Consider the following 25,020-nt stretch of genomic DNA (forward strand, 5'->3'; position numbering starts at 1 on the left):
ACTGCCTCCGGAACTATTGAAAGAATGGCACAAGGGGTAAGAAAGATTTCAGACAGCACTTCGGTTGAGAAGGGAGGCAAAACTTGATAAGATGAGAGAGCTCGAAAGAAAACATGACACTCCGGTTGAATGGATAAGCAAAAGGAAAGAACATGATCTTCACAAAACGAGATGATGAGTGAAGAGAGCATCATCACAATGCCTCCCGAAGAAATGAAAGAATGCAAAGCATAGAACGTTGAAGAAAACAACATGTTCTACCTCAAATGAATTTGAGAGAGCATCCTTAAAAAGAAGGAATGAACGGAGTTGTTGGGAAATCAACAACGAAAAGAATAATCTTAATGTGAGCTTATGGAAAACATCTCAAAACTTGAGGTGAAAACCTGCCACAAACGAAAACAAGATTGGATTGATAAGAATAAGGAGACGAGAAACTATTTCACCGGGAGGATAAAAGAAGAATTTGGGTCATTTATAAGTACCATAAATAGCAACAATCCTTAGAGAAGGCTTTAGGAGAAACATGATACAAGATAACTCCAACGAAGGGATTGGTGGATTTAAAATATCTCATTCTTGACAACATGTGAATCATGAAACAGACATAAATTGTAAAAAATGACATAATACCACCTCAAAATACAAGATAGAGCGAAATGGACTTTGAGATGCAAGATGAAGAATGCTTGAGCTCCTCTGAAAAGAATGTTGAAGAACACTTCGAGAAGGAATTAAATCCTTGATGAACCATCATGTAGAACCTTCATGAAGAACTCTGTCAAACAAAAGAATGATCAAATGGAAGGAAAGAGAAGTTGAAAACACAAGGTGAATCCTTGTACCGATTTAGATGAATCTCCGTGGTGAAATAATTGAAAAAGGTTGGAACTCCGGGAAAAAGAGAAGTTGAAACAATTGGAATCAGGAATTTGATGAGTCTCCGGAATAGGGAATTGAGTTCACTCGATGCAACAAAAATAAGAATAACATTATGCTTATCCTTCACCAATTAAATTGATGACAATCAACGGATTTGACATATTACTTATTCTCGTAGAAAAGATTAAGAGAGATATAACATAAACTTGGGAGGTCTTCAACGAACCACCGGTAGGATTGAAACAACGAATGAATTGATACAAAAAAACAAAGGAAGAGAAATCTTGAATGAACCACAGTAAGAATTGAAAATGAAAGTAGCAAAGGCACAATACACGGGGAAAATTGGAGCGAAATATGATACTTGAGGGAATTTAGATACATGAGAACGAAGAGGTCACGAACTGATTATAGAATACTTGAATGAAGCACCGGTAAAATTTAGAGAAAGAGAGCTGAAAGCTGAGAATGAATAAATCCGAAATGATAGCCTCTGGAGAATCAAACTGAAAGACTCCTGAATTGCTCCTGGTGGGTGAAAAGAATTCTCACAACCGAAAACAATTGTGAGAGGATGGCAACAAGCTAGCACCATGAATTTCTGAGAGAACGAATAAGATATGGAGGAAAAACTCTTCTTCGGTCTTCAAATGTTGAGAATGACGACGAGAAACGCCACCATGAATTTATTTAGACACCCCGAAAGAATCAACCGAAGAGGTTGAGCCAACAATGAAAAGAATTTGAAAGATCTTGGAGAAACCATCTGACTGATGAAAATTTATTCTTACGTCACCCTTTGAGAGATTTGAGAAAAGCTCCAGTAAAATAAGAAGAGTCAGGTAAGATCCTGGAAAAGACCTATGGGTTAGGGCCCACTAAAAATATACACCGTTGAATGATTACTTGAAAGGAAGATTGCACTGGGTGATTTAAATGGCTTGAATGAGACAACAACCTCGAAATAGGTTGAACGGATCTCGAATGACAAAACGAGCCTTTTCAGATATCTGGAGCACTCCGGAACAAATGAATAGCGAGAAGTGAATGAATATGAGGTGCACCAGCATGAGAAGGTATTTGAAACGAGGAAAGGATATGATCAACAAAGCTTGAATTGGTTCCACCGGAGAAAAAAAATTAAGAATGATGAACGTGTAGAGCATCTTCACGAGAACCACCAGGTAAGAATATTGAGGGAACAGAATGGGGAGACTTCATATCCATAAGATGGATGCTTGATTAAGACATCTGAGTCCTTGAGGAAAAAGGGTGGGCGGGCGGGAAAACAAAGGCAGCTTGGGACGAATGAAACAAACAATATTGAGAAGAACTGATAATTGATCTAGCGAATGTTGACGTGATCGGATCCACTTGAAGAGAGACACACCGGTTGAACAAGATTCGCTTGACAATCTTGATGATCCAGAAGGATTAGTATCACGCAGGAATATGAGAACACCGCTTAGGAAAGGTATGGAATCAACCTTTGACTTCGAAGCAACTCGAATACCACAACTGAAAACAAAAACAAAAACAAAGGATTGGCTTGCGGAATAAGTCGGAACAAACATATGATAGAGATTTCGTCCGAAGTTTTTGTGGTGGGGCCTACACGGGCTCGATCGTACAACACCATCATGTACAAGCCAGTGCACATGACATATGAATTGTCCCCGAGTCAGCATAGCCAAGGATTCTTTAAGACACAACGAGACCACTGTAAAACCAACCGTGGATAGGCGGATCACTAGACGTCGAACCCCAATTTCATATCATACATCTGTCGGAAAGATATCCTAGGAGCTTCTTGAATTCCCACTTATAAACTCCCGAAACTTTCTGGTTATGCAATCAGGTGTTGGGGATACAGGGGAAGCATAATATCTCACCAAAAACTAGCAAATCCTACATCCAGTTGTATCCATCCTTCAACACATAACCAAGAAACCTTCGGAAATCATTTACCTCAACCTTCGAAAAGCATCCATTATATGAGTTATGGCAATACTCCCGAACTCCCACCCCAGTACTGGGTGGTGTCGAGGTTATCTCACCAACAACTGCATAAAAGAGATTTTTGATGTCGGCGAAACTCTGGTATTCCAGAATTGCAACGATAAAATTGTGACGACAACACCTTGGAGCTCAACTCCCCGGGACACTGCCACCACCCCTTAATGTCAGGAGGCACCAAGAACAATGTTCTCATCACAAAACCATCGGAACGATTCCAAGATACCCGCGTGATCCTAAATTTTTTTTAGTGAAATTTGAGAAGAGAAGAGTCAATACTCTACGTCAGGATGCCTCACCAGAGCAATGAAGGGACGGAGGAGTAAAAAGAATCCTACTCTCCGATATATATAAACCTAAATGACTCAAAACATTTTTTCTAGACTCAACAACGCCAGCGATTCGATCAAGCAGGGGGCTCCTAAGGTCGGGGAAGGCTCTGATTACCAACTTGTAACGCCCACGATGCGGCTATATCTCCCACGTGACAAAGCACGACTTAGAGGCATAACCGCATTGTAAGCAATGTCGCAAGTGGGGTAATCTTCACACAACCCATGTAATGAATGAGACAAGAGGTACATAGTTGGCTTACAATCGCCACGTCACACAATGCATAAATATCATTACATTCATCCAGATACAATCAAGGTCCGACTACGGAACCAAAATAAAAGACAACCCCAAAAGAAACAAAGATCCCTGATCGCCCCGACTGGGCTCCACTACTGATCAACTAAAAACGAAACAACACAATGAACACGATCTTCAATGAGCTCCTCCTTGAGCTTGGTTGCGTCACATGCGCGGTTTCATCGGCACCTGCAAACTGGTTTTGGAAGTAATCTGTGAGTCACGGGGACTCAGCAATCTCACACCCTCGCGATCAAGACTATTTAAGCTTATAGGTAGGGTAAAAGGTATGAGGTGGAGATGCAGTAAGCACTGGCATATATGGTGGCTAACATATGCAAATGAGAGAGAGAAGAGGAGGCAAATCACGGTCGAGAATCTATGATCAAGAAGTGATCCTCGACTACTTACGTTCAAGCATAACTCCAACACCGTGTTCACTTCCCGGACTCCACCAGAAAGAGACCATCACGGCTACACACGTGGTTGATGTGTTTTAGTTAAGTTAAGTTTCAGGTTTTCTACAACCGGACATTAACAAATTCCCATCTGCCCATAACCGCAGGCACGGCTTTCGAAAGTTCAAAACCCTGCAGGGGTGTCCCAACTTAGCCCATCACAAGCTCTCACGGTCAACGAATGGTATTCCTTCTCCTAGGACGGCCCGATCAGACTTGGAATCCAGGTTACAAGACATCTCGACAATGGTAAAACAAATCCAGCAAGACCGCCCGATGCACCGACATCCTGATAGGAGCTGCACATATCTCGTTCTCAGGGCAACACCAATTAACACTACGTACGGCTAAAACCAGCCCTCAAGTTTCCCCGAGGTGGCTTCGCAAGTGGCTCTATTTCGGACCAACACTTAGACAAGCGCTGGCCCGGGGAGGGTTAAAATAAGATGACCCTTGGGTTGGCCGACCGAAGGAAAGGGGATAGGTTGTTACTACAAAAGTAAAACCAAGGTTGAGCCTTGCTGGAGGAGTTTTATTCAAGGCGAACTGTCAAGGGGTTCCCAATGATAAACCAACCGTGTAAGGAACGCAAAATTAAGGAACATAATACCGGTATGACGGAAACTAAGGCGGAAAGAATGGAACAAAACACCAGGCATAAGTCCGAGCCTTCCACCCTTTACCAAGTATATAGATGCATTAATTAAATAAGAGATATTGTGATATCCCAACAAAAATATCCATGTTCCAACAAGGAACAAGCTCCAATTTTCACCTGCAACTAACAACGCTATAAGAGGGGCTGAGCAAAGCGGTAACATAACCAAACAACGGTTTGCTAGGACAAGCTGGGTTAGAGGTTTGACATGGCAATATGGGAGGCACGATATAGCAAGTGGTAGGTATTGCAGCATAGGCATAGCAATAGAGCGAGCAACTAGCAAGCAAAGATAGAAGTGATTTCGAGGGAATGGTCATCTTGCCTGAGATCCCGCAAGGAAGAAGAACAAGTCCATGAAGAAGACAAGCGGACGTAGTCGAACGGATCCTCACAAACGTGACGTTATCGGAACTAACCCAAAGAAGAAACACCGAAAATAAGCAAACCACATAGTAAACAACCACAACATCAACATGGCATGATGCACAATCGAGTATGATGCATGTACGATTTAATGAAGCATGGCATGGCAAAATGCACAAACTATCCTACAAATTAAGTGGAGCTCAACATGCAACTCCGTGGCATATTGATGAAACACCACATTCAAGTTATTTAGTTCGATCTCGTATATGTACCCAACAATATTAAATGTTGTTAAACATGGAAAGAGGTTGAGCAAAATAAAACTACCTATATAAGGCAAGTTTAAATGAGGCCGGAACAACAAACAACAAATCCGGAAACTCCTCATGTGCATATATTAGGTTTGGTCTTGTTCTACCCTAAACCAGATTTTAGAGTTGTTAAACATGCAAAGTAAAGCCACGATGATAAACTAGGCATTTTTCTACCCCATTTACATATAAAGTTTGTTAGGTTTGGAACTATGGTTATTTAGTTATGAATTTAAGCATTTTAACATGACATAGGAGCAAATTTAATCAAATAACATTTTAAACATTTAAAACATGGATGAAAGTTGGATATTATTAAACTAGACAAAATTCTAGACATTTTTCATATATAAAACACTTTAATCCGATGCACCAATTGAGAGTTATTGTATGCATGAAGAACAAGGGCTTTTCTGCAAAACTGTAAATCCCTGGATAATTAGGAAAAATGTTCTATCCGAAAAAACATGAAATGGGCCGAAACTGAGATCTGGCCCAGGCGCGGGGAGCTGCTCACATCGGGACTTATGGCCGGGCGAGGGGAGCGGCTTGGGCCTTAGGGCGCTACGGCTGGAGCAGCCTAGGCGCTGGATCGGGACGCGGTCAACGCAGCGAGGCGGTCGTCGCTCGATGTGGCTTGGCTGCTAGTCGTCTCCTTCACCAGGAGACAGAACGAAGGCGCGGCGGCAGGGCAAAGCAGAGGCCGACACGGGACTTGACGAGGAACCCGACGAGGCGGACGAGGCACAGGGCGACAGTCGGCTCGGAGCTGAGGGTGCGGGACTCGGCAGGTCCGAGGCCAGGGCGGCAGCATCCATGGCGAGGCTCGGCGAGGATGAAGACATCGCAGGAGAGGAGCTCCTCAGGCGATGTCGCTGTTACAAAGAACAGAGAGAGGGAGAGAAACGGGTGAGACAGAGGGAGCAGCGAGGGAGACGAAGGAAAGAAGCAGGGGCGCTGGACAGGGCCTGCTGGTGCTCCGGCAGTGTCGCGCCGACGACGACTCAGATAGAGGCTAGCCGCTGCTGACGATGGAGGCGAGCTCTATGGCAGAGGGTGCGACGGAAGATCAGTGAGAGGAGACGGACGCGCGAGGAAGGGGTTCGGCTGCATGAGAGGTGATGCTCGGGCAGAGGAAACCCTGGGAACGGGCGCGCTGGACCATGGGCGCAAGGAATCAACAGGTGGCGGCATGCCCATGTTTCGGGAAGGAGAGGGATTGAGTAGAGCTTGGTGGTCGGGTACGATGATTGGCCGTGATTTGGTTGGGTGGCACTGAAATTGAGGAGAGGATGGATCCCGAGAGGGAGAGGTTAGGTAGGTGGCGGCGGGCAGGAGGGTGGATGGGACAGACCTCCTAATTTTTATGGTTGGACCAAATATATACATCAGGTGAAATAGGTTAGGGGCTATCTCGTCCCTCCGATCGTAATCGGACGGATGGAAAAAATATGTTAGGAAGTCCAATTAACAAAACAGAGACGTTTTGTAGATGTTTGAGGTTGATCCGGATCCAACGGTGACGACTGTCCGGGTCTGGTTCGGGACAGCTTCGGACACACGCGAGGGGTCGACACACTGTGCAGATAGGGGGTTAGGCGAACGAGGTTAAGTGTGGATTGTGGAGAGCGGGTTGGTCTGAGATAAGAGAAGAGAGAGCAACCTGGCAACTGTTTCCGAAGACCGAAAACGTCCAACGTTTTGACCGACTATAATGTCGCTATAGTTATCCGTTGGGGCGTCAAATGGACTCTGAACGCGATGAAATTGGACAGGCGGTCTACCTACACTAAAATAAGACTGCACGCCAACTTTCAACCGAATCTGAGAACATTTTCCGGCCACTTTAAAATAATATTTCGGATGTGCCGCGGGCGCGTGCAAGTCTACCTGGGCTCAGAACGGACAACGAACAAAACTGGGGGAAACGGAACGGATGCAAGTTTGAAAAATATGATGATGCAATGCACATGATGACATGACAAGATGCAACACGCAGGCGAATGACGAGGCAACAACAGCAAATAATTGGAAGACACCTAGCACAACGGTCTCGGGGCATCACACTGAGCCTCTTAACGACATCATACGGACGGACAACATGAATGCGGGCAGCTAGCGTCGACTGGGAACGCACCGCGCGATGGCGTGAGGGACGAGGGTTTTTGGTGTGCCAAGGTAGTCAGCTGCGGCCGTGGCAACGTTGGCGATGCCCTTTACTCACATGCGACCCCACATGTCATTGAAAAATCAAGACAACCCGGCATAGTCTCAGGTCCTGGGGATGGAGTTGGCCATGCTACACCACTCAGCGGACGCGTCACGGCGCGTGCCCACTTCGGCGCCCCATGCATCCTCGACGAGCCGGGTGTTGATCTGCTGGTTGTGCCACAACACTAACGCCACCCTCGGGACGCTGAAACCGACCGTGTCCAGTGACGATGAGCGTGTCGCTCACCGCGGTCGCTCTGTCGAGAGGCGGTGCTGGAGCTATGCCACGTTGCTGGCCCCCACAACCCACATGAACGGTTGCCGGTGGCGAGGTGGTCATGGACCAGCTCCTCCATTGGACTAGTCTGCGTCATGTCATCTCGACAGGTGTGCCCCACATGTCTTTCCCTGTTATCCCGGCCATATTCGAGCGTCAGTGCTCCGCGTTGTGCATTAGGCGCAGAATAGGTGGTTTTTGGGTCCTGGTTCAAATGTGGTACAGTACCAGGTTGTTACCCTAGCCCCAAGTGGGGTGGTTTTGGGTACGGTACCACCCTTTTCCTTTTCAAGTAGTGAAGTGTAACACTTGATTAAGTAACCAGATGGTGTGCTAAATGTAGGTGTCTGACTATTTGAAAGAATAATTGAGGTGGGCCTGGTCCCTGCCCCCATTTAGGGGTCCAACTTACCATGTTCCGGTAGTAGTAACTATACTAGTCCATGCGTACTCCCTCTGTTTTTATTTACTCCGCATTTTAGCTTTGCTCAAAGTCAAACTTTGTAAACTTCGACAAAATTTATAGAGAAAAATAATAACGTATACAATAACAAATCAATTTGGATTCATTACTAAATATACTTTCACATCATATATATTTGCTATTGTAAATGTTCATATTTCTACTCTTACTAGCAAGTGCGTTGCACGTAACATCAAGATGCAATTGTATGACTAGTTTATCTTGTGAAAGAAAAGGATGAACGAGGGAAGGCCTTATTTGCAAATGTGGAGAGGTGTGTGGGAACCTTTTTGCAAAATTGCCATAGTTTCCTTCCTATCCATCAGATATAAATCGGACCGCATATATTGCAGGATGGCAGGCACACCATCATCACCAACTATGTTTTTTATAAGAGTCCGTCCGATTTATATCTGACAGATAGGAACGAAAATATGGCAATTTTGCAAAAAGAAACCCACACCCCTCTCCACATTTGCAAGTAAGGCCTTCTCTCATTCATCCTTTTCTCCCACATGATAAACTAGTCATACAAATGTATCTTGATGTTCTGTGCAACATGGTCAATTTAACTAGTCAACATGGTGCCACGTAGACTATTTGGCCGGTCAACAGAGTGCAATCCGATGATGAACGGTGAGCAAGTGACCATATAATCACCGCAAAATGTATAAAGTGACCGTAATGTGCGTATTCTGAAGTCCGGTGACCATATTACGCTTTTCTCTCTATAGGCCCTCCAAAACTACATCTCTACATGTTCTCGCATGTTACATCTAACAACTATGCAAATCAACACTACTACTAAACTCTAACACAATAAATCATATCTGTTTTTAGTTATGCTAGATATCATATTGTTACTTAATTACTTAGTTTGCATAGTTTAAAATTGCCTTTGAAATGTATGGCCAGTATCATCTACCCTGCACAGAACATCAAGATGCATTTGGAGTCTTGTCTCACCTGCGTAAATTTGTGTTTATCTTACCTTTTTACTATACACATTGGTCGGCCCGTGACGCATTTAGGGAGACCCGTGGATCACTAGTCGTACAAGACAAAGATAGCAGAATTGTGAAGGACTGTGTGTCCACTGACAAAGCCGGCTAGGATTTATAACCCTAAGTCCTCGGACTAAGGTAACCTCTTATATCTGATATCACTATTCATGCAACCTAACTTTAAGGGACATCCTTCATAATGCTTTGCTAGAATCATACTCGTCGATTAGGAAGAGAGGACTGAGGCAATGTGTGAGAGACAGGCCTAAAGATAATGTGCGTATAGGAGACACGTAGGCAGGTCTATGTATATAGAAATGGGTCGATGGGGATTGTGCGTTTGTATGCTTGTGAGAGGAAGAGTGCTTGTGATAAAGGTTAGTGAAAACTGTCATAAATGCTTACAAGAGGGAGGGAGGATTATATAGAGAGCATGTCTGCAAGAAAGACACCTCGCGAGAGAGTGTGTGAGCATGTGTGACAGACCATCGATGCAGAGTGAAACTACACGTAAAAAATTTATGTAGACATTGATTAAAGATATAAATTATATCCAAATATTAGGATGGGATCATGAAATTTGCAATTCGCATAAGGAATGGTCATTGATCCATCAAACATCTAGATTCTATCGAATTTGAGCATGTCTATGTTATAATTCGACATAATTGATCCACATAGTTAGTATTTTGAACTCCAGACGATGCATGGATTTATGATACGTCTCCAACGTATCAACTTTTCCAAACACTTTTGCCCTTCTTTTGGACTCTAACTTGCATGATTTGAATGGAACTAACCTGGACTAACGCTGTTTTTAGCAGAATTGCCATGGTGTTATTTTTCTGCAGAAATAAAAGTTCTCGGAGAATATTTTTGGAATATATAAAAAATACTGGCGAAAGAATCAAAGCCAGGGGCCCACACCCTGTCCACGAGGGTGGGTGGCGCGCCTACCTCCCCTGGGCGCGCCCCCTTGCCTCGTGGGCCCCCTGGTGCTCCACTGACCTCAACTCCAACTCTATATATTCATGTTCGAGGAGAAAAAAAAATCAGTGAGAAGGATTCGTCGCGTTTTACGATACGTGGCCGCCGCCAAGCCATAATCTCTCTCGGGAGGGCTGATTTGGAGTCCGTTCGGGGCTCCGGAGAGGGGAATTCGTCGCCATCGTCATCATCAACCTTCCTCCATCACCAATTTCATGATGCTCACCACCATGCTTGAGTAATTCTATCATAGGCTTGCTGGATGGTAATGGGTTGGATGAGATTTATCATGCAATCGAGTTAGTTTTGTTAGGGTTTGATCCCTAGTATCCATTATGTTCTGAGATTGATGTTGTTATGACTTTGCTATGCTTAATGCTTGTCACTAGGGCCCCGAGTGCTATGATTTCATATCTAAACCTATTATGTTTTCATGAATATATGTGAGTTCTTGATCCTATCTTGCAAGTTAATAGTCACCTACTATGTGTTATGATCCGGTAACCCCGAAGTGACAATAATGGGGACCACTCCCGGTGATGACCGTAGTTTGAGGAGTTCATGTATTCACTAAGTGTTAACGCTTTGGTCCGGTACTCTATTAAAAGGAGGCCTTTATATCCCTTAGTTTCCAATAGGACCCCCGTGCCACGGGAGGGTAGGACAAAAGATGTCATGCAAGTTCTTTTCCATAAGCACGTATGTCTATATTCGTAATACATGCCTACATTACATTGATGAACTGGAGCTAGTTCTGTGTCACCCTATGTTATAACTATTGCATGAGGAATCGCATCCGACATAATTATCCAACACTGATCCATTGCCTACGATCTTTTCATATATTGATCTTCGCTTATTTACTTTTCCGTTGCCAGTGTTACAATCACTACAAATCCAATACTGTTACTTTGCTACCAAATACTTTGCTGCAGATATTAAGTCTTTCAGGTGCGGTTGAATTGACAACTCAACTGTTAATACTTGAGAATATTCTTTGGCTCCCCTTGTGTCGAATCAATAAATTTGGGTTGAATACTCTACCCTAAAAAACGGTTGCGATCCCCTATACTTGTGGGTTATCAAGACTATTTTCTAGCGCTGTTGCCGGGGAGCATAGCTCTATTCTTTGAGTCACTTGGGATTTACATCTGCTGATCGCTATGAAGAACTTGAAAGATAAAATAACCAAGATGTTTCCCTCAACTACGAGGGGAGGTAAGGACCTGCCATCTAGCTCTGTAGTTGATTCACCTTCTATTTTGAGTAAACTTGCGACACCTACTACCGCTATTCATTCTGATATATCGCATGTTATTGATGATGCCACTTCTGCTTTGCATGATACTTATGATGAAACTACTTCTATTCTTGATAATACTGTGCCACTAGGTGAATTTCTTGATGAACAACTTGCTAGGGCTAGAGAGAATGAAATTATTGAAACTGATAATATTGATGAAAGTGATGATGAAGATTCTCCCCCTAGATTTGACTTGCCTGTTGTGCCTGAGGGTTATGTTATGGATGAAGAATCTGCTAGAGACTTTTTAGCTTGCAATGATAGATATGATCTTAACAAACTGTTAGAGCTTATCAAAAAGTCTTTGAATGCTAGAATGAAATATGACCTTGCTTTTGCTACTTCACCAATCTTTATTTCCGATAAGGATTATGATTTGTCTGTCGACCCTAAGTTAATTACTTTGGTTGAATCTAATCCTTTTTATGGCTATGAATCTGAAACTGTTGTGGCACATCTTACTAAATTAAATGATATAGCCACCCTATTCACTAATGATGAGAAAACTCGCTATTACTTTATCCTGAAGTTGTTTACGTTCTCATTAAAGGGTGATGCTAAAACATGGTTTAATTCTCTTGATCCTGGTTGTGCGCGTACTCCCCAGGATATGATTTATTACTTCTCTGCTAAATATTTCCCCACTCATAAGAAACAAGCTTCCTTAAGGGAAATATATAATTTTGTGCAAATTGAATAAGAGAGTCTCCCACAAGCTTGGGGGAGGGTTCTCTAATTACTTAATGCTTTACCTGATCATCCTCTTAAGAAAAATGAAATACTTGATATCTTTTATAATGGACTAACCGATGCTTCCAGAGACCACTTGGATAGTTGTGCTGGTTTTGTTTTCAGGGAAAGAATAGTTGATCAAGCTGAATTGCTATTGAATAATATGTTGATTAATGAAAATGATTGGACACTTCCTGAACCAACTCCTAAGCCAACTCCAAAGAAAAGGGATATTCTATTTCTATGCAAGAGACAAAGAAATCTATGAAAGAAAAAGGTATTAAAGCAGAAGATATTAAGAATTTACCACCTATTGATAAAATACATGGTCTTGATAACCCGACATAGGTAGTAAAGGTAAATTCTCTTTATAGATTTGATAAATGTGAAATCCCATCTACTAAGTTTGCTAGCTAATGCTTAGATGAGTTTGATCATTTTATTGTTCAACAAGAAGACTTCAATGCTTATGTTGGTAGACAATTGAAACATAATGCTTATATGATTGAACACTTGAGTGATTATATGTCTAGAGTTAAAGGTGAGCTGAAACTTATTAGTAAACATGCTCTTATGGTTACCACTCAAGTAGAACAAGTGCTTAAAGCTCAAAATGATTTGCTCAATGAATTGAATAATAAGAAAAATGATAATGTTGTTAGAGTTATGACTAGAGGGGGTAAAATGATTCAGAAACCTTTGTATCCTGAGGGTCACCCTAAGAGAATTGAGCAACATTATCATAGAATTAATGTTGATGCACCTAGTTCTTCTAAGAATAAGAAAAAGAAAAATGATAGAACTTTGCATGCTTCTAGTGAACCTTTGGTTGACACACCTGAGAATCCCAATGATATTTCCATTTCTGATGCTGAAACACAATCTGGTAATGAACATGAACCTAGTGATAATGTTAATAGTGATGTTCATGTTGATGCTCAACCTAGCAATGACAATGATGTAGAGATTGAACCTGCTGTTGATCTTGATAACCCACAATCAAAGAATCAATGTTATGATAAGAGAGACTTTGTTGCTAGGAAGCACGGTAAAGAAACAGAACCATGGGTTCAGAAACCCATGCCCTTTCCTCCTAAACCATCCAAGAAAAAGGATGATGAGGATTTTGAGCGCTCTACTGAAATGATTAGACCTATCTTTTTGCGTATGCGTTTGACTGATATGCTTAAAATGAATCCTTATGCTAAGTATATGAAATATATTGTTACTAATAAAAGAAAGATACCGGAAGATGAAATTTCCACCATGCTTACTAATTACACTTTTAAAGGTGGAATACCAAAGAAAGTAGGAGATCCCGGAGTACCAACTATACCATGCTCCATTAAGAGAAACTATGTTAAAACTGCTTTATGTGATCTTGGAGCCGGTGTTAGTGTTATGCCTCTCTCTTTATATCGTAGACTTGATTTGAATAAGTTGACACCTACTTAAATATCTTTGCAAATGGCTGATAAATCAACTGTTATACCTGTCGGTATTTGTGAGGATGTGCCTGTTGTGGTTGCAAATGTTACTATTTTAATGAACTTTGTTATTCTTGATATTCCCGAGGACGATAGTATCTCTATTATTCTTGGAAGACCCTTTTTGAATACTGCAGGGGCTGTTATTGATTGCAACAAAGGCAATGTCACTTTTCATGCTAATGGTAATGAGAATATAGTACACTTTCCAAGGAAACAACCTCAAGTCCACAGTATCAATTCTATCAGGAAAACTTCAGCGATATTATTGGAGGTTTTGAATTTCCTCTTCCTACTATCAAGAAGAAATATGATATTCTTATTGTTGGGGATGTGCATATCCCCATTGAGGTAACTTAGTGTTACTCGAAATTTCTCCGGTTTCATGCGATTCGGAATGAGTTTGTTAACAAGACTTGATCAACCTTGTTAGTGGATTCCTTTTGATGAGCATGAGATGGATGAAGTTAGAAAGCACAACTCTCTATACCCTCCTTTTACTTTCTGTTATTTAGATTAAATAAAGAAAAAATAGTATTTTCTGTCTGTTTTCTGAATTATCCTTGCAATAAAAAGTACCCCAAAAATAAAAGTTCTCCAAATGTCCTAAAAATTTAATATGATTTTCATAGAATATTTAAGAATATTTGGCACTAAGAACACACCAGGGGACCCACCATGTGCCCACGAGGGTGGAGGGCGCACCCCCTGCCTCGTGGAACCCACGTGGGCCCCCCTCCACTTATTCTTGCACCCACACACTTCGTCTTCATGCAGAAAAATCACCCACCAGCTCAAACCCGAGTTCTAGCTCATCTTGCTGCCATTTTTTATCTCCTTGCTCAAAGATCCATTCACAAAACTGCTTTGAGGGATTGTTCTTCGGTATGTGACTCCTCCAATGGTCCAATTAGTTTTTGTTCTACTACTTTATTTATTGCAAATTTTTTATTCTTAGGTGACACTGTTCTTGAGCTTGCATGTCAAATTTATGTGGTCAAAATTAGTTTTAGTGCATGATTTAGCCTCTAGGCACTTGTGGGAGTAGTTGCTATCAATCTTGTTGAGCTTGGTTCACTTTTATTTTGAGTTACTAATTTTTTTAGAAATTTGCATAAAACTATGAAGAGATTTTTGAGGGGCTCTTCGAGCTGAAGCTCGAAGGATAAGCAAAGTGAAGAAAATAAGAAGCCCAAATATAATCTCCCTCGCACTACGGAAGTTCGGCCATGTGAATGTCCTTGTGATGAGTTCTTGAGAGAAGCCGAGATTCAGAATGACTTTTATTATTTGGCTGAGAATGCAGGGCTCACCGATTTCCTCCATGATCAGCTCGAACAGTACCTCCTACTCACTAATATTTTTGTGAAAAATTTTCATTTCCATGCTAGGAGGTTGCCACCTTCTATGGATTTTTATTTATATGATGAGTATGAGGAGATGTCACTTTATGACTTTTGTGCCGTTTGCAAGTTGCCCTTTGAGGGCAGCATAGAGGAACCACATCGTAATGATGTGGAAGGGTTTATTGATATGATTACTGTAGGGGAGACGAGGAAAGTTTCCAATGCAAGAATTACTAGCATACATTTTCCTGTTCTACGTTACTTTGCCATATTTTCTAGTAGATGCTTAATTGATCGCGGGAACAGTAGTGCCCCTGGTATTGTTATTTTGCGACATGCTTTGTTTCATGATTCCACTTTTAGTTTAGGTGCTATTGTTTCTAAACGGTTAAATCTGAACCGTACAAAGGGTCCCGTCTTTGGAGGCATCTTTGCCTCGTGCCTTGCTGCACACTTTAACATACCCATTAGGCATTATGAGAAAGAGGAAAATTTGTTGCCTCTTATTTTTCTAGATTATAAGAGTATGGTAGAACATGATTTTATTGTTAAGAATAAGAAGAAGATGCTTAACTATAGACTGATATTTGATAAAAAATTACTTTGAGACTATTACCTTGCCTGCTCCCTCTTTGTTCAACATATTTTCAAGCACGTACCTTGTTTTTCCGGAGGCCGTTCATGCATACCGGACCCTGACATCAGCTCCAAAACCCGAGTCGGAGCCACCACTTGATCCTCACCATTAGTGTGTTTATCAGTGGGATCCAGAGGAGATCGCTAACCAATGGCACCCTGAGGATCCTCCTCAGTACACCGGAGAGGGCAGCTTTGATCCATGGCCATAGGCCAACTTAGGCCAAAATCCTAAGCTTGGGGGAGTACGTATTCCTCACCGACATTACCTTCATTGTTCACACACTAATTCTAGTTGTCGGTGCTCATACTTTTTCATTGTAATATCCATGCTAGTTTATTTTCTTTTCCAGCTTTCTTCTTCTATGTTTGATAAACCTTAAGAAAAGTAAAAAAAATAGTTGTAGATTTTAGCTAGTTTATTTTCCGTGCTTGTAGTAGTAATAATTAAAAGAAAACCCAAAAAGATTTCTCGTTGTTCTTTTGCTTGTTGGGAGTTTTCCCGTGTAAATAGTTTTATTTCTTTTTCTTTGGGGGGTCGAGAGGAGAAGACCATGATGAAAATGTTGAGTGGCTCTCATATGCATTACTATTGATCGAACAAAGAGCCCATATTACCTTGTCTTCTCCCATGAATCGAATGCTTGCAGATTCCAGCTTAGTCCAATGCACCTGCACTATTATTGTTATCCACACTATTCGGTTGTGCAAGTGAAAGGCAATAATGACGATATATGATGAACTTATTGAGATGAGAGAAGCTGGTATGAACTTCACCTCTCTTGTTTTTCTAAATATGATTAGTTCATCATTCCCGATCTAGCCTATTATGAATGAAACATGTTTGCAATGACAATTAGAGATTATAGTTTCTCATGCCATGCTTAATTTGCTAGGAGTTTATAATGGTTTACCTTGCGTGCCAACATGATATTAAAATGGTTGTGTTGTGGTATGATAGGGTGGTATCCTCCTTTGAACGATTCAAGTGGCTTGACTTGGCACATGTTCACGCATGTAGTTGAAACAAAATCAACATATCCTCCACGATATTTATGTTCATCATGAATTATATCCTACTCATGCTTGGACTCAGTGTTGATTAATTTTAATGCATGTTCATGACTGTTGTCGCTCTCTAGCTGCTCGCTTCCCAGTCTCTTTCTAGCCTTCACTTGTACTAAGTGGGAATTCTGCTTGTGCATCCAACTCCATAAACCCCAAAGTTAGCCCATATGAGTCCACCATACCTTCCTATATGTGGTATCTACCTGCCCTTCCAAGTAAATTTGTATGTGCCAAACTCTAAACCTTCAAATGAAATTTTGTTTTGTATGTTCAAATAGATCATGTATCAACTAGGGATGTCTATATCTTCCCTGCTAAGTGGGTTATTCTCAAGAGGAGTGGACTCCTCTCCTCACTCACGAGAAAATGGCTGGTCACCGGGATGCCCAGTCCCATGCGCAAATAGAATCAAAATAATTGAAAACAAAACTCCCCCGGGATTGTTGTTAGTTGGAGGCACCCGTTGTTTCGGGCAAGCCATGGATTGATGCTTGTTGGTGGTGCGGGAGTATAAACTTTAAAATTCTTCTTGGGAAGCACCTATAGTGTGTGTAGCATGGAAGATATCGAGATCTCCCAGCTGTTATGTTGACAATGAAAGTATACCGCTCAAAATATTATTCATCTCTATTTCAAAATCGAGCTCTAGCACCTCTAAAAATCCCTGCTTCCCTTTGCGAAGGGCCTACATATTTACTTTTATGTTGAGTCATCACCCTCTTATTAAAAAGTACCAGTTTGAGAGCACCGCTGTCATTTGCATGCATTACTATTAGTTTACATTGAGTATGACTATGATTAGATCTCTCTTACCATGAATTACAATTTCAAGTCAGTCCTTGATCTTTAGGGGTGCTCTGCATTTATGTTTTGCGGTCTCAGAAAGGACTAGCGAGATACCATCTTGTTATATCATATTTCGATTGTTTTGAGAAAGTGTTGCCATCCGAGATTTATTATTATTGCTCACTAGTTGATTATGCCATTGATATGAGTAAACATGAGACCTAAATGTTATTATGAATATGGCTAGTTCATAATCTTTGCTGAAAACTTGAATGCTGGCTTTACATATTTACAGCAACAAGAGCAAACATAGTTTGTAAAAGTTTTTCTTTATCACTTTCAGTTTATCAACTAAACTTCTTGAGGACAAGCAAAGGTTTAAGCTTGGGGGAGTTGATACGCCTCCAACGTATCTACTTTTCCAAACACTTTTGCCCTTGTTTTGGACTCTAACTTGCATGATTTGAATGGAACTAACCTGGACTGACGTTGTTTTCAGAAGAATTGCCATGGTGTTATTTTTGTGCAAAAATAAAAGTTCTCAGAATGACCTGAAAATCAGCGAAGAATGTTTTTGGAATATATTAAATTACTGGCGAAAGAATCAAGGCCAGGGGCCCACACCCTGTCTAGAGGGTGGTGGTGCGCCTACCCCCCTAGGCGCGCCCCCTTGCCTCGTGGGCCCCCTGGTGCTCCACCGACCTCAAATCCAACTCTATATATTCACGTTCGGGGAGAAAAAAATAAAAAAGAAGGATTCATCGCGTTTTACGATATGGAGCCGCCGCCAAGACCTAATCTCTCTCTAAAGGGCTGGTCTGGAGTCCGTTTGGGGCTCCGGAGGGGGGAATCCGTCGCCATCGTCATCATCAACCTTCCTCCATCACCAATTTCATGATGCTCACCGCCGTGCGTGAGTAATTCCATCATAGGCTTGTTGTACGGTGATGGGTTGGATGCGATTTATCATGTAATCGAGTTAGTTTTGTTAGGGTTTGATCCCTAGTATCCATTATGTTCTGAGATTGATGTTGCTATGACTTTGCTATGCTTAATGCTTGTCACTAGGGCCCCGAGTGCCATGATTTCAGATCTGAACCTATTATGTTTTCATGAATATATGTGAGTTCTTGATCCTATCTTGCAAGTCAATAGTCACCTACTATGTGTTATGATCCGGTAACCCCGAAGTGCCAATCATCGGGACCATTCCCGGTGATGACCGTAGTTTGAGGAGTTCATGTATTCACTAAGTGTCTATGCTTTGGTCCGGTACTCTAATGAAAGGAGGCCATAATATCCCTTAGTTTCCAATAGGACCCCGCTGCCACGGGAGGTTAGGACAAAAGATGGCATGCAAGTTCTTTTCCATAAGCACGTATGACTATATTCGGAATACATGCCTACATTACATTGATGAACTGGAGCTAGTTCTGTGTCACCCTATGTTATAACTATTGCATGAGGAATCGCATCCGACATAATTATCCATCAATGATCCATTGCCTACGATCTTTTCATATATTGATCTTCCCTTATTTACTTTTCCGTTTCCACTGTTAAAATCACTACAAAACCAATACTGTTACTTTTGCCACTGTTACCGCTACTATCATATTACTTTGCTAGCAAATACTTTGCTGCAGATATTAAGTCTTTCAGGTGCGGTTGAATTGACAACTCAATTATTAATACTTGAGAATATTCTTAGGTCCCCTTGTGTCGAATAAATAAATTTGGGTTGAATACTCTACCCTCAAAAACGGTTGTGATCCCCTATAGTTGTGGGTTATCACTTTAGCAATCGAATATAAACGTGAGTATAGTTCATGTTGTGTGTGTATAGCACATTATACATACGAAAGTTACACAATGGACATTATAAATAGCTAGCTATGAACTAACATACATTTGAATTCAACTTAAGGTGGTTTAAAAAATTCGAATTCAACATGAAGTCCATTCAATTATTTGAATTTGATATCATGGCATCTGTAAATCATACCTAAATTATGGGGGCACCAATCTTTGCTCTTCTTTTGTACATAATAGCATATATTTGTCATGTACAATATAGATACAAATTTAGCTCCTCCATTCCAAAATAATCGTTGTTATAGGATTTTCAAGTGTCAAAATTTCAAAAGGAAGCGGATAATTTAATGAGGTTTTCAAACATACAAGGTCAAATTTAACATTTTCTATTTAGCTCAATCCTCAAAGTTCATGAGTACTCTAAACATGGATGGTTCTGTTTCAAAAATTCGAACGAAGCGCCAAAAGAGCCTCTACTCGCCCGAAACCGAGTGAGACCAATGTTTGGTAGAAGGAAATTACTTTTATAAATCCAACCCGTGAAACCTACCAGCGCGTCGTCCAAAGGTCTAAATCGGGGTAGGTTTGTATCTTCTTCTAGACGCCATGCAACCGCCTCTAAAATCATTCATACATAATGGCCGCCTAGGCACACATGCGCGCGGCCTTAATCGCTCCGGCCCACCATTTGGGACACCAAGGATTACCATCCTACCCCTGACCCGTAGTAGGTCTGAAATTTAAGAGGGGGGCAATGTTTGTACTTTCCCAAAATTTCAAACAAGCGTGTCCCATCTGTTCAAAAAATCCAAAAAACAAGCGCGTCCCAAACCAAAACATGGTTATCCCTTAGCTCCCCCCGCCCCACTTCGCCTCCCGTCTGATTCCCCCATTCGTACTCCATGGGCGCCAATACTACCTCTCCACCAGCCGTGAAACCCCGGCGTCCTCCGTTCGCCTCACCATCCCACCCATCAACTACCGCCCTCCTCGATCACGCCAGAGCCGATACCCCGACGTCGTCGTCCATCGCAACCTCAACCGCAATGCCCTCCACGGCTAGTAGTTGAAGCCGAGGCCGAGCTGTATGTACCTGAGCCAGTTCTACCACGCCATCCTGTGCCTCACCGCTGCCACTCCAAGTTCGCCACCGTCCACCGCACTGGAGTTGTTCCTTCTACGCCGTCCTTCGCTGCTTCAGATCTGCTTCCCCTCCGCCGACATCTGGCCATGGCAACACAGTCAACAATTTGGCCATGGGTTCGTCCAAGGTTGCACCCTCCTCCAAAATATCGGTTCCCCCGACAAATAGAAGAATATCGCTGCGACATATGAAGGACACAACACTGGCAACCGGAAATGGTACTCATCTTCCCTTATTCATGCAAATCTTACGTGTCTGCTTGCACGGTATTCATCCCACAGAAGACACTAGTTGACCGCTTCTTCTTGATACTAGATGTTCCTAGTAACTCGCGATGCACAAGGTTTCTCCTCATATACTATTTCACCTTAGCTAGAGGTCCATCGCCCCGTGGATTTCAATTCCTGGTTAGTTGCATCCCAATTAACGGAAGCATTCCTTGGCGTGACAGGCGCTAGTCCGCCTATTACGCCAGGGAAGCAGCGCCTCGGTGTTTATCTTAGGGGTGTGTGGGGCCTAGAGCTGCTGGCGCCTGATCTGGAGGTCGGCCAGGATTAAAGGGATGGCCTGGAGGCGCTGCCAAGCATGGCGGTCGTGTGAGGTCGAGGGGAGGGTAGGGCGGCAATGGCGGTTCGAGAAAGATCGTTAAGAGTGACTGACGGGAGGTAGACGAAGGTCATCTGCCCGTTCCTTATAGATCGGACGGTTCATAAAAAAAATTGACTAGCCTATTTATTTTCAGTCGACCGTTATTTTGATAGGACCACATGTGGTGGTGTGCTGGAGGAGTACCTGCATTTCCCGGCCATCCCTGTGCTCATATATTACAAAATCATACGTAGTATAATCTAATTTTGTTTGCCATGCAATGTCATAGAGCTATCATCTGTCTCATGTCATTTTTTTCAGCCACCCGCTATCTACTACTTTTACGGTGCACTAGTTCTGCACACACTTCACCATACTCTCACTATTGTGTTTTTATGCAAGGGTATTATAGATTCTGCTGCCTGGACAGAAGCAGAAAAAAAAGAGAGAAGTCGCTCCAGCATGGTACACGGCTAGGCCAGACACATTTCAGCCTTATAAAGGGTGCAGTGTCAGCTGATAGAGACGGTAAATGTAGCTCTGGAGTTGATAACCTCGCTCGCGATGAACCACCATCCCAGGTGATTGCTTTAACTTCGCGGTGTCATATGTGGTTGCATGTTGCATATGGTGTCTAGCTTGTATTCGAAAGGACAAGGTCGATCTTTATTAAGATAAGGAAAGATATTTTTTACATGAACCACCATACTAGGAGCACCAGAAGACAAATAGTTAGTCAGGGCACTCGCTGAGCCAGTGACAAGCCCAGCACATACATGCATCACCTAGAAGCCAACTAAAAAGCCACGATGGTGGCGAAGCAGCCCGCCTCCCACCAGGCTCTCAGGTCCTCGATGATCATGCTGGCCACTCCAGCCGGATGTCTAGCTTGTATTGCTTCCAATTTGGTTAAATTGCATCTGCTTGGCTTACACACTCTGCCTTTGAATAAGACACACCTTCCTGTTTTTGGTACATACTAGTACATGTGTCTATTAACCATGTTCTTACATCAAACTAATGTTCTTGTGTATCCCTCATCAATCACTTATGATGAGACATTCACCCCAGTTGGTTACTTTGAGAAAAGATCCTCTTCTGAAGAATGCAGTGTCAGCCTCCCCACATGATTCTGAAGAAACAACAAGGCTAGATGAAGATAGTGAATGTAGCTCTGTACTTGATGACTGCATTTCCCCTACACCAGCATCATAGGTGCTTTCTCTAACTTGGCAGCGTGATATGTGGTTGCATGTTGCATATGGTGTCTAGACTGTAATTCTTCCAATCTGGTTAAATTGCATGTGCTATTCTGCTTAGTTTATACATTATACCTGTTAATGTGACATGCCTTCCCATTTTTAGTACATAGTACATATGTCTATTAAGCATGTCCTTACATAAAACTATTGTTTTTTTGTATCCCGCATGAATCCATATGACGAGACACCTTTAGTATATGAAGTGTGATATTAGTTGCATCTTTCATATGATTTATAGCATGCGCTGCTTCTAATTTGTTGAAACGCCATTTATGATGGGATGCTTTGAACTTGGGAGAGTCATATTGGTTGCATCATTCATGTGATGTCTAGCTTGCATTGCTTCTTATTTGTCGAAATGGCTGTTGCTTAGTTTACACAAACAGTTGTTAATATGCCATGCCGTCCTGTTTTTCGTACATATTCCATCTTGGTATCATGTGTTTGCCTTACATCAAATTAGTGATTGTCAGTACCATGCACGAATGAGTTCTAAAGAGTGAATTTTATTGCTTTTTCTCGTCGGTTTTACTTGACAATTCAAAATCAATAAAGCGGAAGGAAAGTAGCAAGGCAAAAGATATAGGTGCTCCTTCCAAATGGAGGGCCTCTACAGATTCTACTCCGCCACCCCCAAGAAGATTTGCAAGACAACACATGCATAGACACTCAACGTAGCTGTGTTGATTATGAGCACGTCTCCCCTAGTGCACCATCACAGGTGCTCCCCCTAACTTGGCACTGTTATTTGTGGTTGCATGTTATGTATGATTTCTAGCTTGTATTGCTTCTAATTTTGTTGAATTCCATCTGCTTACTTTACACATTATACTTGTGAATAAGACACGTGTCGGGTGTGTCGTGCGACATATGCCAAAGGATGGCTTATCATGGTGGGGTAGAGTAATACGTCGCCGGTGCCTGGAAACGGGATAAGGTGTAGATAGGTACGCCGACGAATCTTACCTAGGTTCCTGGCTCTCCTGGGAGATAACACCCCTAGTCCTGCTCTGCGGGGTCTCTGCATGATCACTATCTCAACAAGTAGCAACAAGCTTGCTCCTTGAGCTGTTTGGCTAGAGTAGGAAGAAGGGCAGGGCTAGCTCTACTCCTCTCTCTATGTGTGTGTTATCTAAGAAGCTAAACCCTTTGCATGGGTGCCCTGGGGGTTTATATAGGCCTACCCCTAGGGGTACATTGGTAGTCCGGCTGGGTGTAGGACCCAACCGTTAGTGTCTCTGGAGGCCGGCTTCTCCATAGACTGCTGGGGCCCGCCGCATGGTGGGTCCTACCGGTTGTCTCGTACTTGGCCTACAGGCCGCGCCCGCCGCTTGCGGGTCCTGCCAGCTGCTTAGTACTGTGGCAGTACCACTGATGATGTGTGCTTTGTCGGGGGGATCATGGCTACAGTGCCGCCGCCTAGCGGGCGTTTACTGTAGCCATTCCCCATCTCTTCCGGTTAATGGTGCATAGACTTTGAGGGAGGGGGAGGGCCGCCTGCTAGGAGTCGGCCTCCCCCGCGTCGACTGGTCAGGGCTTGCTGCCTTCTGGCTTCTCACGGACAGGTAGGGCCCACCGCCTGCAGGACGTACCGACACTTAGGAGCCGGCCATATTCAAGAATGCCGCCTAGTGAATTTGAAACATTTGCGATGAGCCGGGTAGCCTGCCAGCCGGATGGGTTGGCCTGCCGCCCGTTGCTCGCTCGCCACGTGGCGCCAGTAGGCTGGGCCAGCCTGCTAGCCCACAAGCGCGATGGGACATCGCCGCAGGCCGGGCCAGCCTGCCAGCCCACAACCGCGACGGGACATCGCCTCAGGCCGGGGCCCACCACTACAGGGCCTCGGCACGCGTGCGGATCCACTGTGGCCGAGGTGAGCAGTTGGGCTCCCATGGTAGTTAACACGCGGGAGTGTGTGATGATGACATGTACCTAGGGTAGGTTAATAGGCCTGACCTAGAGGCCCTTCCCAAGGACACTACCCTAAGATCAACAAGATGCAAAGCATAGCAACATCCACCGACTGAAATCACCTCAGAGTGCAATCCACTCGACCAACAACTCCACTCGGATAACCCAATTCCATACGACCAGTATATCATCATTCGACCGTACAAGAAACCACTCGGAGCACAGAAGACCTGAAGTCACTCAGGATGGCAACTGTCAGGCATTCACTCCATAGCATTAATGATCATTTATATGACTTTATTGGTGGCATTACCAGTAACGTCTCACCTTAATGTACATCTAACCCCTTGTAACGTGGGCGGGCTGGGGTCCTAGTGCACTCTATATAAGCCACCCCCCTCCACTGAGACAAGGGTTCGCACCCCTTGTAACTTCACGCATAATCCAGTCGACCACCTTAGGGCACCGAGATGTAGGGCTATTACTTCCTCTATGAAGGTCCTGAACTCAGAAATCTTGCATGCACAATCTCATCGTAGCTAGGATCTTGCCTCCTCATATGTACCCCCCTTTCTACTGTCATACTTGGAACTACGACATTTGGCGCCCACCGTGAGGCAGGTGTCTTAGCGACTTCCGGTGAGTGAGGGAGTCCTAGATTAGGGGGTCTCCG

This window comes from Triticum aestivum, chromosome 2A, assembly GCF_018294505.1.
Source record: "Triticum aestivum cultivar Chinese Spring chromosome 2A, IWGSC CS RefSeq v2.1, whole genome shotgun sequence".
NCBI lineage: Eukaryota > Viridiplantae > Streptophyta > Magnoliopsida > Poales > Poaceae > Triticum > Triticum aestivum.